Below are 14249 nucleotides of genomic sequence, written 5' to 3'. Positions count from 1 at the left end.
TGATCCTTTTCCTTGTTCTTGATGTATTCAACCACACCTGGTCTCCGTTGCCTCCTAAATCAGGGACAAAATCTTAGGTTTCTTTTTTGATGTGAAGACTGCCTGCTTTTCTGTAATCTAATTCTATTTGGTTGTGTGCGTTTGTGCATGTGTGCGTACCTGCTTACTCGGTGCCTAGAAAAAAGGGACCGTGCCCTAGCCTAGTAGCAACAAACCTGTAAGCTACTTGGAAGGCTAAGGCCTCCTTCCTTGAAGGACTGAAAGGCTGGGATATAAGGCCAGCCTGGATGTCTTAATAGAGAAGGTAAACAGAGTTGAGCATGTGGCTCCGTGTAGCATGTATTAACTTGCATGAAGCTCTACCAAGTACACTTGCTTGCTTTCCTTTTTAGATTTATTTTCTTTTATGTGTATGAGCATTTTGCCTGTGTGTGTTTATGTGTACCATTTGTGTATCTTGGTGCTTGCAGAGGTCAGAAGAGGCCTCAGACACTGAAGTTTTAGGTTGTTGAATTACATTGGTCGTGCTGGGAACCAAACCCTGGTCTTTTGCAAGAATAAGTATTCTTTTTTTGTTTGTTTGTTTTGTTTTTTTGAGACAGGGTTTCTTTGTAGCTTTGGAGCCTGTCCTGGAACTAGCTCTTGTAGACCAGGCTGGCCTCGAACTCACAAAGATCTGCCTGCCTCTGCCTCCAGAGGCAAGAATAAGTATTCTTAACCACTGAGCCCTCTCTCAGGTGGGCCACCCACCCCATGTTTTTAAAAGGGTCTCTGGTCTAGGCTGGCCTCAAACTCCCTTCATAGTTCAAGATGACCTTGAACTTCAGACCTTCCTGACTCTATCAAGTGCTGGGATCTTAGGCCTGTTATTCTTTCTACTCCGTCCTTGGCTGTATTTCTTACTGACTGAATAGTTCATGCTCCTTGAGTACTTTTCTCCTTTGCTTCTGTTCTCTTTCTTACATTATTTTCTTCTGGCATGTAAAAATTTTTGTATATTGTTGGCATCAACTCTTCTTAATAAGCATTGCAAATACCCTTTTAGGCTATGAATAGGAAGTGAGAAGGCTGCCTCTTGCAGCAAATGCTAATTCAACACAGTGTTTGGTTAAATTAGTTGCTTGCCCTTGGTTATTGGAGCAATGGTAAGCTTCTTTTGTTTCTCCTCTTTCAGAGACACATTGAACAGCTCCTTCTGTCTGAAATCAAGTTTGGCTCTGTGTTGGTTATAATTTGCTTTTTCTGGCTGGCACAGCCTTCTTTTTGTTTTCTGTCTTCTGACAGATTCTGGGATTGTGGGGAAACAGCGTCCAGGGCTTTTCAGGAACTGAGCCATTTTATCTACAGGAGAAGCCATTGGCTTTGGTGCTAAAGAAAACTGGCTCTGTATTTAAAGATGCCAAATCATGCTTGATTCGCAAGTTTGCTGTCTCATTTTGTGTATGTGTGTGAAACTTCTTCAAGATGTTGGCTTTTTTTTCATTTTCTACCATGTGCTACCCCATCAGTATGAGCAATTAACTAACAACTTATCCCCCCAACCCAGCACACACACAGCCCAAGCCTCCTAAACCACAAACATAGGGACCTTCCGAGGATTAGGGAAAATTTATACCACATAGTGTTCCGTTTGATCACCCTCTCTGACTTCAAGCTTTTATTCTGGCTTATCAGTTAATGTCTTTTCCGTGGATTTTTGAATATTTAGTTGCAGAAATGATTTGCCAACTAAGGTGTCCTTTTTGTTTATTTGTTTTCTGTAGTAATATGGGTGGCGGCGGGGCTGCGCCCCCAACACCCCAGCCGTCTGCCCTGCCCAGCTAGCTTTACCCGAAATAATTACACGGACACTATATTCATTTAAACACTGCTTGGCTCATTTCTACCTAGCATCTTCTAGGCTAACTCTCCCACCTGGGCTAGCCCATTTCTTATCATCTGTATAGCACCGGTCTTACCGGGAAGATTCTAGCCTAAGTCCATCCTGGGTCGGAGCTTCATAGCGTGCATCCCTGGAGCAGGTAGCATGGGGTCTCTCCTGCGTCTGCTCAGGAGAGGAGAGCTGTGGAGTCTGGCCTCACTTCCTCTTCCTCCCAGCATTTTTGTTCTGTTTACTCCTCCCACCTATCTCCTAACCAATGAGAGCCAAGCAGCTTCTTTTTATTTAACCAATGACCTTCCTCCATCAGTTTTCTTCTGTTTTAGACAGGGTTTTACTTTGTTATATGCTGGCCTGGAATTTACAATATAATCCCAGGCTTTCCTTGAACTCAAATATCTCCTCAATTGAGGAATTAGAGGCTTAAGGCGCCATGCTCAGCTCCAGGATCTCTCTTGATATGTTTAGATTTCTCTCTCTCCCTCTCTTTTTAAATTAATTTACTATTTTTGAGATAAGGCAAATAGACCTGGCTGTTTGTTCTAATTCTGTAGACCAGGTTGACCTCAAACTCAGGGATTAGCCTACATCTGCCTCCTGAGTACTGAGATTAAAGATGTGCGCCACCCCCAGTGCTTGGGAGGTAGAGACAGGAGGATTTTTGTGAGTTCAAGACCAGTCAGAGATACATAGTGAAACCCTGTTTCATAGACAAAAACAAAAAAGAGTTAACAAATGTGTCTGTGGTAAGCTAATTGTTATAGTGCTCTTGTTTTATGGCTTTGGAGAGTCCTGGCATTTCTACTTCAGCCTCCCCAGTGCTGGGATTATAGTAATGAACCACGACACCCAAGTTACTATTATTATCTAAGAAGTGTTACTGGGGGTGTTGGAGAGATGGCTCAGTGGGTAAGAGCACTGGCTGCTTTTCCAGAGGACCTGGTTCAATTTCCAGCACCCACATGGCAGCTCACAACTGTCTATAACTCCAGTTCCAGGGGACCTGACACCCTCAGACATACAGGCAAAACACCAATGCTTGTAAAATAAAAATAAATGAATTAAAAAAAAAAAGGAAAGAAAGAAAAGAAATGTTGCTGGATACTGAAGAGACAGGCAGGGAGGTCTTTGTAAGTTCCAGGACAACGTGGTCTACAAAGCAAATCATATAGGCCAGCCATGTCAACATAGTGAGATCCTGTCTCTGAAACAAAATAAAAGAGTAAATTTCACTTGCTTGCTTGCTTTATTTCTTTATTTATTTGGGGCCATGCACACGTGCAACTGCTGCATGTGTAGAGGTCAAGGGTCAACTTCCACCATGTGTATCCTGGGCATCAAACTCAGACCATTAGGTTTGTTGGCAAGCCCTTTTACCCATTGAGCCGCATCCCTGGCCCTCATTTATATTTTTATTACAGGGGTTTAATAGCATTTTTGGCACTGAGGAACATCGTAATTTTTTAATATGTGTGAATGAGTGAACAAAATGATTCCCAAAGAAAGGTTAGTTTATGGGGTTATATATTCTTGTAGATGGATCTCTGATGGGGAAGAAGGCTCAGTTGGTAAATTGCCTACCTAGCAGGCATGACGACCTGAGTTAGAATCCCCAGAATCCACCTGAAAGATATCTGCAACCCCAGAACTTGGGCAATGGGATAAAAACAGGGTTGTCGGAAGTTCGTTGGCCAGCTAGAGTAGCTGGGTTGGTAAGCTTCAGGTTTAGTGAGAAACTCCACTTCAAAACCTAAAGGAAGGGCTGTAGAGCACTTGAGCAGCTAAGAGCATTGTTACTCTTGCAGGACCCAGGTTTCGGTCTCTGGCAGCTCATAATGGTCTGTAACTCTGGTTTCAGCAGATCTGGCACCCTCTTCTGGCCTTTTCCACCAGCACACATGTGGTGCATAGACATACATGCAGGCAAACACAACTGCCTGCAGTTCCAGTTCCAGGGGATCTGATGCCTTTTTCTGGACTCCAAGGGCACTTGTATCTAGGTGATGCTCATACATATACTCAGGCACATACACAAAATAAAGGAGTAGTAGAGGAATGATTCCTCACCCTCTGATTTTCATACACACACACACACACACACACACACACACACACACACACAGAATACAACTTAGTTTCTTTGAGACATAGTCTCTGTTTTGTAGCCAGTTCTGTCCTGGAACTGGCTATGTAGACCAAGCTGGCCTCTAACTCACAGAGGTTCGCCTGCCTCTGCCTTCTGAGTGCTGGGATTAAAAGCATGTGCCACTATACCTGACTTTTTTTTTTAATTCTTTTATGTGTAGGGGTGTTTTGCCTGTATATATGTATGTCTCTGCATTGTGTGTGCCTGGAACCTGTGGAAGCCAGAAGAGGGCGTTGGATTCCATGCAACTTAAGTTAGAGATGGTTGTGACCAACCATATTGGTTTTGGGAATTGGACAACTGAGCCATCTGTTCAGCCCTTTCTCTTTTTGAGAAAACTTGTCTATATGAAGCCCTTTGGCTATGTAGACCGGGGTGGCCTTGAGCTTGGAGTTCAGCCTTTACCTCCTGCGTGCTGACCTAACTGCAGCCCACCATACTTGGCTCTTTTTCTCTTACTTGTATTATTTATTTAATTTGCAAAATGTGCTCTACCACTGAGCTACGCCCTTGCTTTGTTTTCAGTTTTATCGGTGAAGAAGTAAATGGGGTTGGAGAATGTGATGCAGTTCAGTTTGCAATTAATTACAAGAATGCTGCACAGAAATGATGACCTATATCTCTCTCTGGTCTTCCCCCTCCTCCCGGCTTCCTCTCCTACCTTCTCACCTGTTCTTGTGTTGGGGACGGAGCCCATGGCCTTACATTAGTTAATATTGCTGCGCTGCCACTGGGTGGCCCACGCGCTCTCAACACCCACCTCCTCCCCAGGTTTCTTAAAGCCTAGGGTGGCCTCCAGCTTCTGATCTTCCTGCTTCTCTCTACACTATGCCTAGGGTTCTGAGGCCTGAACCTGGACTTACTGTATCCTAAGCAAGCATTCTAACAACCAAACACACCCCCAGTACACCCACTCTTTGTTTTTGCTAAGTGAATTCCATACTACAACCCAAGCAATTAGACCATACTGTTTTTAGCATATTCCATCCCGGCCACAGTGTGTCCCCAAAACTGGCATTAGCAATTAAAGTTTGGGTATAGACTTCCAGTTATGCAATGTCAGTGTTGTGTTTTAAGCAAGGTTACGTATGTTATTTTAAGGAGACTTGATTCTTCCGTTTCTTAATTATACGAGATCTGATAAGGAAATGATCATCTGAGGATTATTGTATGTACATGCTTTGGATCTGATACAGGTTGAAGCCAACTTCGTGATCTTTGCATGTTTCCTTTTATTTCTGCAGAAGATTTGTTATGTTGCCCTCCTCCCCAACTCCACCAACTTCCAGGCACAATACTTTCTCAGTACTCTCCTTCCCCATCCCCAGTTTCCCCCAGGGAGAGCAGGAATTTCCAACAGGTAAAATTGATGCAGTTGATTTAATACCTAAATCTTTCCACCATTTTGACAGAATGCAGTTGATTAGGCTGACTAAAGGAAGGTAAATTCATTGAGGGCGTGAAGAGAGCTTCCCTTTTGTAGATGGGTGTTTTCCGGTGGTTAATTGGTTTGGAAGTCTGAAGTGTTCTGGCAGGAAACACCTGAGAGCTGGTCACTCTTGGTACCAGGTCTAGAGTGGGTGGAGGAGCTGGCGAGGCGGCGGGCGCGGCAACACCTGCCTGGCTGCTGGAGGCTACATTCCTAGTTTCCGTGTGGGCACCAGGAGAGATGGGGGCAGCGCTAACAAAGAGGAGCCGTGCCGGGGCCGGGGCGGCGGGTAGCTGGCCTATCCCCGGCGACTGACCTCCCAGTGGGCCTCCCCAGTTGGCTGTGTGGCAAGTCGCTCTGCTGGTTCCTTGGCTGACGATTGGCTGTGTAGACAGGAGGGAGCTTGCAAAGAGCGGGGATGGAGTTGAGGGGGCGGGGCTGGCTTCCGGCGGCGGAGGGGAGCAAGCCGGAGCCGGCTGGGGGAGGGGGTGTCGGCGCACCACGGAGTGCAGCGCTCTCGGTGAGCCTGGCACCGGGAGTAGCCGTCTCCCCCTCCCCCTGCCAGAGCCGCTGGAAGCCACCTCTCTTCTGTCCTTCCTGGACCAGGGCGAGCAGGGCTGCACTGTCCCAGGCCGGTGGGGCGGAGCCCGGAGCCCCACTGAGCGCTGCAGAGCCAACCTCTCCTCCTGCCCAGGGCGCAAGGTGTGTGTGTTTTCCTAACGCCACCCGGACTTTAGCCGACTTAACCTTGTAAGAAAGGGGTAATGGAATGGGAAGTATGATCTCTACGCTTCATCACCTTGTTTTTGTTTTCCTGTTCTCCCTTTCATCCTTCTTTCTGTCTCTTCATCTCACCCCTGCAGCTGGTTAAGGAGATTCAGGACACTTAATCTCTTTTTACTGATGTGTAGATGTCGGCCGCGTAGTAAATTGCTCAGATGGAAAAAAGAGGAGCCCTTTTTATATGGTGTCTGATGCAGCAAACCGGAGGGGGAAAGATAAAACCCAGGCTTGGGTTTTTTAAACTATACAGCATCTGCGTTTATTAAGGCTGCCCTTATTCTCCCCTCTGGGTCGGGCTTAATCAGCAGCAGTAATCTTAGAGGAGGAGGGTCTGGTGGAAAAAGGGAGCAGCCCTCCGGCCTCGATAGTTAAAAGCAATCCTGATAATTGTTAGCGATTAACTCTGGTAAAGTCTCTTCCCCCGAGAACACCGTCACAGGCTTTGTGTATTGGCTCAACACTATAGGAGAAAGAGCTAGGGCAGGAAAACTTGAATTCTTACTGAACTTGAAGGCTTTATCAGCTTTTCCTTTGCTCTCTGTTTTATATTCATAGGTCAGTACTGTTCATGGATTCGTGAAGGGTTTGTTTCTGTCACAACAAAGCTGCATATTTCAGAAAAGTACAGATAGTTTAATTTGTCTTTTTAAGTGTTCTCCACAATCTTTATTAATTGGGTGGCTGTGGCATTACAATTTAGACGATGTTTATTTTTGGAGTTCCTTTGCTTTTGTAACTTACGATAGTCATTCATTCATTCATTTATTTATAAAAGCAACTCTCTCCTCTATAGTTCAGGCTCAGGCTGGCGTGACCACCGTCCTGGTTTAGCTTCCCTAACTGCTGGGAATTAACAGGTGTGCACCACCGCTCGAGATTTGGGTTCTTTCTGCTATAAATGGGTCTCTACAGCTCAAATTAGAAACTTGTTTACATATTTTAAATAGAAGGAAAGTTATCAGTTGAAGATAAAATGTTCAGAAACGACATTTTAGGAACAAAGGGTATGCTTATTGGATAGCAGTGTGTCTTTTTTTTTTTTTTTGAGACAAAGTTTTTCAGTAGCTTTGATGCCTGCCCCGGAACTAGCTCACGTAGAAAAGGCTGGCCTTGAACTCACAGAGATCTGCCTGCCTCTGCCTCCGGAGTGCTGGGATTAAAGGTGTGTGCCACCACCACCCGGCTGTTACTATTTTTTTTTTTTTACAAGATGGGTCTCCTTGTGTAGTCCTGGTTGGCCTGGTAGCCAGGTTGTCCTGTAATTTACAGTCTTAATATGCCTCTGCCTCCTCTGTGCTGGGATCATAGCAATCGTTTGGACCTTGTTATCTTTGCTTTAATTGTGCATTTTCTTTTCTTTTTTTTTTTCCTGAGTAGCCCTGGATGGCCTCCAACTCAGAGATCCACCTGACTCTGTCTCCTAAGTGCTAGGATTAAAAGTGTGTGCCATCACCACCCAGTTTAATTGTGCATTTCCAATTAAAGGTGTTTGGGACCAGTGTTATTTTAATGTTGATTAGCAAAGAGCTCTGTGAGAAGAGATGAATACTAATTTCTTGACAACATTTTGTTATAAATATTAATAAAAATGATTCATTTACTTTAATAATCTAGGTTTAATTTCCAATGATTGTTGTATCTGGAGATCAGTTTTGAAGATATAATTGATATTCCACAGCTGTATTACAATTTTAGCTGGATGAGTTATTTTTCTTCATGATTTATTTTATCTCTAGCCAATCAGGAACAATTGGGATGAAAAATAAGAGGCTTGGGATGTAGCTTAGTTGGTAGAGTGCTTGCTTAGCATCCAGGATGCTTTAGGGAAATGGTGGGAAAAAAAGGTTAGAACTCCAAAGCCAACCTGGGCTACATGAAACCTTGCCCTAAAACAAGAAAAATGGAAATAATGGGACAGGAAGTCATCTCAGTTATGGAAACACAGACCAGGAAATGAACTTTCTGTCTCCACATATATGTAAACACATGCATATACAAACACATATTTTATATACAAAACATTTCGAGTATTCTTAGTATAGAATTATCTACAAAAAGGAAAGTCACAATAGTCCTGTGTTAGCTCTGCAATTTTTTATGTATTATGCTTTTATTCCCTAAAGTCTGAATTATGTGTACATTGGGAAGGGAAGAGGGTCCTCCAGATGTTGTCTTACCTAACTAGTTACTGAAAATGCAGTGTCAAAATCATGGGCATCTAGTGTTTTGAATAAAATTCTTTCTATCTATCTATCTATCTATCTATCTATCTATCTATCTATCTATCTATCTATCTATTTTCGAGACAGGGTTTCTCTGTGTAAGAGTCTTCCCTGTCTTGGAACTCACTCTGGATGGAGTTCACCAGGCTGGCCTCTGCCTCCTGAGTGCTGGGATTAAAGGTGTACACCACTACTGCCCGGCTATTTATTTTTCTTGTTTGAGTCCAGGTCTCATTATATGGTTCTGGCTGGCTTGGGATTCAATGCATTGACCAGGCTGTCATCAAACTCAAGAGGGCATCTGCCTTTGCCTTCCCAGTTCTGGGATTATAGATGTGATCCATAATCCCTATGAAGTTTGATTTGCTCTCTAGCAGGGTGGGGAAGTAGTGAGAAGGCCACTGTGGTGCTTTGGTTTGTTTACCCTCTTTTCTCTTCTCAGGTGTAAACAATTTAAAAGGCTTTTTATAAAGTTACGTTATACTTTGTTCCCTGCTTTTTGTTTTGTTTTGAGATAGGGTCTCACTGTGCAGCTCAGTGTGGCCTTAGGGTGTATGTGTCTGTGTGCACGTGCATGTACAGGTCTCACTGTGCAGCTCAGTGTGGCCTTAGGGTGTATGTGTCTGTGTGCATGTACAGGTCTTACGTGCAGCTCAGTGTGGCCTTAGGGTGTATGTGTCTGTGTGCATGTACAGGTTTCACTGTGCAGCTCAGTGTGGCCTTAGGGTGTATGTGTCTCTGTGCACGTGCATGGACAGGTTTTCTGGTCCAGGAGCCTCATGTAGAGTCCAGAGGTTGACATCAAAATGTTTTCTTCAAATGGCTTCTTTATCTTTTTTTTTTTTCCTTTGGTTTTTCAAGACAGGGTTTCTCTGTACCTTTGGAGCCTGTCCTGTCTGTCTTGGAACTCACTGTGTAGACCAGGCTGATCTCGAACTCAGAAATCCGCCTGTCTTTCTCCCAAGTGCTAGGATTAAAGGTATGCGCCACTACCTACTGGCTACCTTCCCCCCCCCAAAGATTTAAAAATTTTTATTTTATGTGTATAGACGTTCTGTCTGAATATATATTACGTGAACCATGTGAGTGCCTAGTGTTCCTGAAGCCCAGAGGAGAGCATGAGGTACCCTGAAACTAGCGTTAATAGACAGTAGTTGTTAGTTGCTGTGTGGGTGCATGAAATTGAACCCAGGGAGAGCAACCAATGTTGTTAGCCATTGAGCCTTCCAGCTCCTTTACCTTATTTTTTGAGTGAGGTATTCTTACTAGACCTGAACCTTGCTGATTTGGGCAGAGCAAGCTCCCACCCGTCCTCCTAGATCTGCCTGTTTCTGCCGCCTGGCGCTAGGTTATAGCCATTCTCTGCTGCACCTGGCTTTTATGTGGATGTAGAGTACCCAAATTCAGGATCTTGTTGTTGCTTGACTTTAGCTTTCTTTCTTTCTTTCTTTCTTTCTTTCTTTCTTTCTTTCTTTCTTTCTTTTGCTTTATTTGTTTTTTGAGATAGGGTCTCTGTGTGATTCTGTCTGTCTTGGAACTTGCTTTCTACGTAGACCAGGCTGGCCTGGAACTCTGCCTCATAAGTGTTGGGGTCAAAGGTGTGCGTCATGCCTGGCTCCCAGATTCATGTCTTTATGCTTGTACAGCAAGGAATTTACCCAGTGAGCCATTTCCTATCCTCTGGCCTCGAATTCTGATCCTTCTGCCTTAGACTACCAAGGGCTGGGATTATAGTCTTTTCTTACTATATTAATTTTGCAGTACATGTAGGTGAAGAACTCTACTTCACCTGAGTTATACTCCAGATCTAGCAAGCCTGTTTTCTTGTCTGGTTGTGCAGTCAGTAATTTGCGTGGTGCAAATTAGTTGGGGTTCCCCAAAGAATTTTTCCCTGGAGGCAAGAGGCTATGTATAGAACTAATAATGGTGTATCTGCACTTGTCTCCAGGTATCATTGAAATGGCTTGGAAACTCAGATTTATCTTCAAGGAAACAATTATGCAAAGCTTTGACTTGTTTACTGGTTGAAGAGGCAGTGCTGCTGAAGTTGAAGTAACTCACTGAATTTTCTTTAGCGATGTGTTTATATCCATTCTGTTTATCTCTGTGACTTGCAGCTTAGATTGTTAAAAAAAAAAAAAGGCCTTATGTTCTCTTTAAGGGGAGACTTTAGTGTAATGTGTGAAGTATAAAGTGATCCCTTGAGAAGGTGAAGGGAGGAAGCATTGGACCCGTGGCTTTGTTTAATTCCCATAGTAATCTGCTTGGAAATGATAAAGTTTAGAACTGGGAAAACTTACTCAAGGTAAGAAAATCTTACAGGTAAAAATACCTGGGGATGCTGCTTTAGAGTGCGGCTTAGATAGAGACAGAAAGCATTTTTATGGAGATGTGTCTGGTGCCAGTGGACCAGGCTGGCCTCAGACTCACGGAGATCCACCTTTTTGCCGCCTGCCCCCCCAAAAGCAGGGATTAAAGAAGTGCCCCCCACCACCACCTGGCAACAGGTCGGTTCTTGATGAGGATCACAGCTGCCTTTCTAATGATGTTGCCTTTTAAGAATTTTTGCTGATTCACAGAAAAAGGGTGGTTAAGAGCCCTGACTGCTCTTCCAGAGAGCCTGGGTTCAATTTCCAACATCCTCATGGCAGCTCACAGCTGTCTGTAACTCCAGTTCTAGGTCATCCAACCTAGACTTGAATAAAGGCAGAAACACCAATGCACGTAAAAGTTAATTTTTAAAAAAAGCTTGTTGAGTGTGTGTATGTGTGTTATTCAGTGCCTAAGCATAGCCAGTCTGCCTGCCTGTAATCCTAACAATCAGCAGGCTAAGATAGGATTCTAAGTTTGAGCCTGGCCTGGGCTATGTAAGGAGACCATAAAGAAACATGTAATTAATAAATTAATCAAGTAAACAGCCAACCATAATGATAGATAGATTTCACTTAAGCAAGGAATTTGTGTTTGGGGTCGGGTGGCGGATGAGTTTGCTCTGTGCTATTAGATCACACTGTTTGAATATCTCTGGTTTTGTAGCTAGTGAGACAGTGAGCTACCATATTCATTTTGGAAACGGGCCAATGATAACACTGCCCTTGGGCCTGGATGGATGGGAAAATAGGACAGTAAACAATTGAGGGTATAAATAATGAATCTGCCTACTGAGTCTTGATAGAGCGAGAGAGATTATCTTCGAAGTGTTCAGTCTGTCAGTGAGAGAAGAGGAGGCCACTGAATTAATTACCTGGACTATGTTTGTTACTGAATACATTATGGGATTGCTAGAGCCGTTCAAAACAGAGTTACCTTTCAATTAAAAAAGAGATTATTTTATGCATATGGGAGTTTTGCCTGCATATATGTTTGTGTACTGTGATATGCCCAGTGTCCTCAGAGGCCAGAGGATGGTGTTAGATGCCTTCGAACTGAAGTTGTAGAGGGTTGTTAGCTGCCATCTTGGTGCTATGAATCAAACCCCAGGTCCTCTAGAAGAGCAGTCAGTGCTCTTAACCACTGAATCATCTGTTCATCCCCAAAGTTACCTTTGCATTATAGATTTATCTTTTATTTCTTCGACCAAATAAATCAAGTTTTTTAACTCTTTAGAATACAAGCCTTTGCTTCCTTCCCCCCAACCTTGGTTTTCTGTGAGCACTGAGCAGTCTTTTGTTATCAAAATCTTAGCCCTCTGCTCAATGAAAAATTTTATTATTTGCAAATTATGAGACAAATGAAAAGGCCTGGGTCTGCCTTAAAGGAGTTCTTTGGTAACGAGTACAAATCATACTTCAAAATGAAATGTGTTCACAATATATTATACAACTCAGAATAGGTTAAACCAAGAGTTTCTTTAGCTCAAGAATCATTTCTGGTATTAAGTTAAATATTTTTACTTTAAGCTGGACAGGTGACACACGCCTTTAGTGGTGATACATGCCAGCAAAGGCAGGTGAATCTCTTTGTGAGTTCGAGGTCAGCCTAGTCTGCAGAGTGAGTTCCAGGACAGCCAAGGCTACACAAAGAAATCCTGTCTTGAAAAAACTAAATAAATTATAAAATAATTTTTTTAAACTTCTAGATTTGTTTTCATCTAATGATTCAATAATTCCATTCTCAGGATTTCCCAAGGTAGTGAAAACCAAGGCTTTGCCAACATCCAGACAGTATAGTGAGGTCAGACATAGAACTGTGATTTCTTCCCTTCTCAGAGTTTCCAATCCTCCTGCCTCAGTATACTGAGTAACTGAGATTGCAGAACTGAGCCTCATTACTAGAATTACAAACATTTTACCATTTTGGGTTTTTTTTCTGGATTTTTAACTATTTTCTCCTATAATGTAGAAAAACCTTATTTGAAATTGTTTAGAGACAAGAATATAGGGCTGGAGAGATGGCTCAGTGGTTAAGAGCATTGCCTGCTCTTCCAAAGGTCCTGAGTTCAATTCCCAGCAACCGCATGGTGGCTCACAACCATCTGTAAAGAGGTCTGGCGCCCTCTTCTGGCCTGCAGGCATACACACAGACAGAATATTGTATACATAATAAATAAATAAATATTTAAAAAAAAAAGAATATAATAACTCAAAGGAAAAGCATGCATATCATCCCCAAAGCTCTAGGTTTCATCCCAGCCCTGAAAAAAATACATCAACAAGTAAAAACTTCCTGTTTTACCCCTGAGGTGCTGGGGCTTTTTGGTTGTTGTTTTTTGTTTTTGTTTTTCTTTTTCCTCTGGTTGCCAAGGGAATACAAAGGTCAGGACACTATTACCAATCAAAAGAAAGAAAGCCGGGCAGTGGTGGCGCCGTGCCTTTAATCCCAGCACTCGGGAGGTAGAGGCAGGTGGATCTCTGTGAGTTCGAGACCAGCCTGGTCTACAAGAGCTAGTTCCAGGACAGGCTCCAAAGCTACAGAGAAACCCTGTCTCGAAAAAGAAAAAAAAAAATCTTTAAGACTACATTGAGCCGGGCGGTGGTGGCGCACGCCTTTAATCCCAGCACTCGGGAGGCAGAGGCAGGCGGATCTCTGTGAGTTCGAGACCAGCCTGGTCTACAGAGCTAGTTCCAGGACAGGCTCCAAAGCTACAGAGAAACCCTGTCTCGAAAAACCAAAAAAAAAAAAAAAAAAAAAAAAAAAAAAAGACTACATTGAAACTCTTTGTAAAGTACATATAATATCTTCCTTAAAGAGATTCTATAGATCTGCAAGCTCAGAATAAGGATCTGTGGGAGGATCCAGTGTGGTCTTGGCCACACAGATAGGCCATTAACCACTTCTGACCCCAGAGAGTTATACATCTCTTCCTTTAAAGAGACAACTCTGTGTGTTTAACATTCCTCTAGTGCTCACCTGTGAGTATAAGAACGTGTGTGTGTGTGTGTGTGTGTGTGTGTGTGTGTGTGTGTGTGTATGTATGTTGGAGTCTTTCTGTGTATCCCTGGTTGTCCTGTGTCTTGCTATGTAGACCAGGCTGACTTCAAGCTCAAACCCTCCTGCCTCTGCCTCACAAGTGTTGGGATTAAAATTGTCTGCCACTACATATCTACATATCTAAATATCTACATATTTGATTTTTTTCTTTTTTAACAATTTTATTTACATATTCACTGGAAATTTTGTTCTCTTTTGTATTCCTAATATACAGTATTACCACAACACCTGGTACACCTGATACAAGGTGACTCAGTAAGTGATTGATGTCTTTATATATGTGTTTGTTTCAGGCTATCTACCTTCAGTAAATATATTACAATTTTTAGATCCCCCCCCCCCTTTTTTTTTGGCTTTTCA

At 43.1% G+C, this 14249-nt stretch overlaps 1 protein-coding gene across 5 annotated transcripts in view; it reads left to right on the top strand.

Annotated features, from left to right (window-relative positions):
* Positions 1-14249, top strand: part of Fam222b (family with sequence similarity 222 member B) — a 61331-nt gene that overhangs the window by 22812 nt on the left and 24270 nt on the right. Inside the window, exon 1 of one of the 5 annotated variants that reach the window (XM_075991508.1) lies at positions 5889-6156. The exons of 2 other annotated variants lie outside the window; for them this stretch is intronic. The gene's annotated coding sequence lies outside the window, so the exon portion shown is untranslated. Of the gene's footprint in view, positions 1-5888; positions 6205-14249 lie in introns of those variants that run through there. 2 more of the 5 variants (XM_075991505.1, XM_075991503.1) reach the window with 2 other exon arrangements.

This window comes from Microtus pennsylvanicus, chromosome 11 (genome assembly GCF_037038515.1).
Source record: "Microtus pennsylvanicus isolate mMicPen1 chromosome 11, mMicPen1.hap1, whole genome shotgun sequence".
In the NCBI taxonomy this organism is placed as follows: domain Eukaryota; kingdom Metazoa; phylum Chordata; class Mammalia; order Rodentia; family Cricetidae; genus Microtus; species Microtus pennsylvanicus.
This window is presented reverse-complemented; position numbering and strand designations above follow the sequence as displayed.